Source organism: Notothenia coriiceps, unplaced genomic scaffold (assembly GCF_000735185.1).
Source record: "Notothenia coriiceps isolate Sejong01 unplaced genomic scaffold, NC01 NC01_scaffold00002842, whole genome shotgun sequence".
Taxonomy (NCBI): Eukaryota; Metazoa; Chordata; class Actinopteri; order Perciformes; family Nototheniidae; genus Notothenia; species Notothenia coriiceps.
Genome location: NW_011335543.1, coordinates 86,936 through 89,493, shown reverse-complemented (window position 1 = coordinate 89,493; position 2,558 = coordinate 86,936). Strand labels below are relative to the sequence as shown.

Genomic DNA, 2,558 nt, shown 5'->3' with positions numbered 1-2,558 from the left:
GGCCAGCCGTGTCCTATCTAGTTAGGTGCGCGTTCACATAAAAGGGGTGGTATCTGGAGCATTCGAACAATCACAAACATGAAGAAGCCAAGCATACTTCCTGAATTAAAACTATAATATTAGTCAAATATGAAGAAGTTAAACTTTAAACATCCATAACTTAAACACTTTATCCAGGATCAAAGCCACATAGCTGCACCTGCAAGGTGAATACAGCTGGTAACAGAACAAGTGTTTGAATGCGTACATTAACAGGTTTATGATATCACTAAGGCACGAGTGGATCTGACTTTAATTACATTTGACTCGAGTGTTTCATCAACTTAATGTGTTGCTTAAAATAATACTTCATACTTAATACTGTTGCACGGCCAGATACGGCTAAAGAAGCTGACTCAGATAAGGAAATATATGATACACTATGATATGATATGAATGATAATGGGACACATCGACGTCTGCACTCACAGTGCCGCGGACTGTACTTAATGTTACTTTGATAAGGTTACTTGTGTTGTGGCAGATATTTAAGTAAGCTTTCTTAACTCTAATGTTATAATAGTCAGATTGCTCTGAAGATGGGAGGTGATATTCTATTAATGTTCACGTTCACACAGTCGGTGATTTTTGCCGGCCGTCTTTCCTGCAACGGCAATTTAAACTGTATTTCCTTTCTCCTGTGACTTGATTGCTTTAAACTCCGCACGCTGAGCTCTGATTGGTCAGCAGGCTGTGCTTTCACTGAGTTGATCTCTTAGCCTGCAACCTAACCTGCTCCGGGGCAGGTTAGCCGCTCAGCATAACTTACCATGGAGAGCTAGCCCGCTAAAAAGAGAACCTGCTTCGTAAGACCGGAAAGCCGGAGTTTTCCCTGAAGCTAGCCGGCTAAGCGAAAATCCTGCTTCGTAGTATACCCCCCAGCTCTGTTTGTGGCCAAAGAGAGACTTGTCTGCTGCAACCTTCATGTTTGGGCTTGACTATGATGATGTTTATCTGAATGCATCTTCTTAATGCCTACACTCTTTGGATACTGTCTCCCATGTGGCTCTGTGATTTATTCCAAACTTTAAAACCCTTGAACACTGCATTGCTCCTTGTATGCTCGGGTTGAATGGTCCTTCTTGACCACGTGTAGATGGGAACTAGCTGCAATATGAGCTGAAACTCAGGGAGATGGTCTCTCTCAACAGATTTAAAGTGCTTCTTACTGACCCAAGCAGCAGGCAACTGAAGATATTTTATTTAGTAATGTTTCTGATTGTGACTATGATATGCTCTCTGTTTTTAATGAGTTGCCTTCATCTGTGCTGCTGCTTATCTTGACCATGATTCATACAAAAAACCTGTGAAAGAGATTTTTAATCGCAATGAAACGTTCCTTGGTTTAATTAAAGGTTAAATGAAGTCCTATATTTTAACCAACCTGTGCTATGCACTCTCCATATCTTCGCTGCCGTCGCCGTCGTCCTTCAGAGCCTCGTCGTCATTGGAAGCCTCTTCGACATGCGCCATCATGTCGGCCATCAGGGCCTCCTCCAGCCTTTTCCTCACACTGTACACCAGCTCCTCCTGTTTCCTAAACACAAACACAACAGGAAGTGGTTACAATTGGCAGTTACAGATGCCTATAACAGCCACTGAATCAGCAGATGGTGTGTTTTTACAAACAGCCGGGTCACTGGTGATGGACTGAGGAACAGACAACAAGAAGGGTTGGGGAAATCGTCAAGTTCATTTCAACTCAATCAGATAGGAGATTTCTTCATTATGTCTTTGTGATTCAAACTTTTTAGTTGTTATTGTGCATAAGCATATAAGCGCCAATATTTTATAAACAGTGCATAATTAGATTATTCACAGTGCTTTATTATTTGTGTTTTGTTTTTAGACAAACTGAAGAATATCTTAGCAAGATTTGTAACCCAACTGTTACACAGGTACATCGATCGTTGATACATTTCTTCCCAAAGCGGATTTTTTTTTTTTAACTGTAGCGTACACTTAGACTCATTTTTTTGTCTTTCTTTGGGGTGGCTATAATACATTTTAGTGCTCCACCTGTCCATTGGGTTGCTTTGCTCCTGTGCTGGTAAACTTGTCTGCTTCTCCAAACATCTAGTTTGAGGAATACGCCAAGTTCTGGAAAGTACCTCACCAAACCCACTTCAAAACATCCAAAACATTCCTCCAACAATCAGGATCTTAACATTGTAAAATACAAAAACACAACAGGTGATCAATGTGTGGATGTGTTGTGTGATGCAGGGTATCTGCACTATTTTTAAGTACAAATGTAATGACTTTTAAGACCTTTTTAAGGCCTCTAAAAGGAAAAAATAATACCAATACAAAAAAATCGATGAACTAGACCAGTGTTTCTCAAAGTGGGGGCCGCCAGGGGGGTCACGCAAAGTTTGAGGGAAAGGGGAATTTTTTTCTTTTTTTAAAGTTACATTTTTTTTTTTTTAATTTTATTAATAACTCTATATCTATCAGTCTATGTGTCCTTTGATGCCAATCTTTTAATATTTATTTTATTTTACTATTTTATTTTTTGT

The 2,558-nt window shown here is 39.7% G+C and overlaps 1 long non-coding RNA gene across 1 annotated transcript in view; it reads right to left on the bottom strand.

Annotated features, from left to right (window-relative positions):
- Window positions 1-1,579, bottom strand: part of LOC104940943 (uncharacterized) — a 3,072-nt gene extending 1,493 nt beyond the window's left edge. The window contains exon 1 of the long non-coding RNA XR_797843.1: window positions 1,424-1,579. This is a non-coding gene — a long non-coding RNA (uncharacterized lncRNA). The remainder of the gene's footprint in view (window positions 1-1,423) is intronic.
- Between the last annotated feature and the right edge of the window lie 979 nt (window positions 1,580-2,558).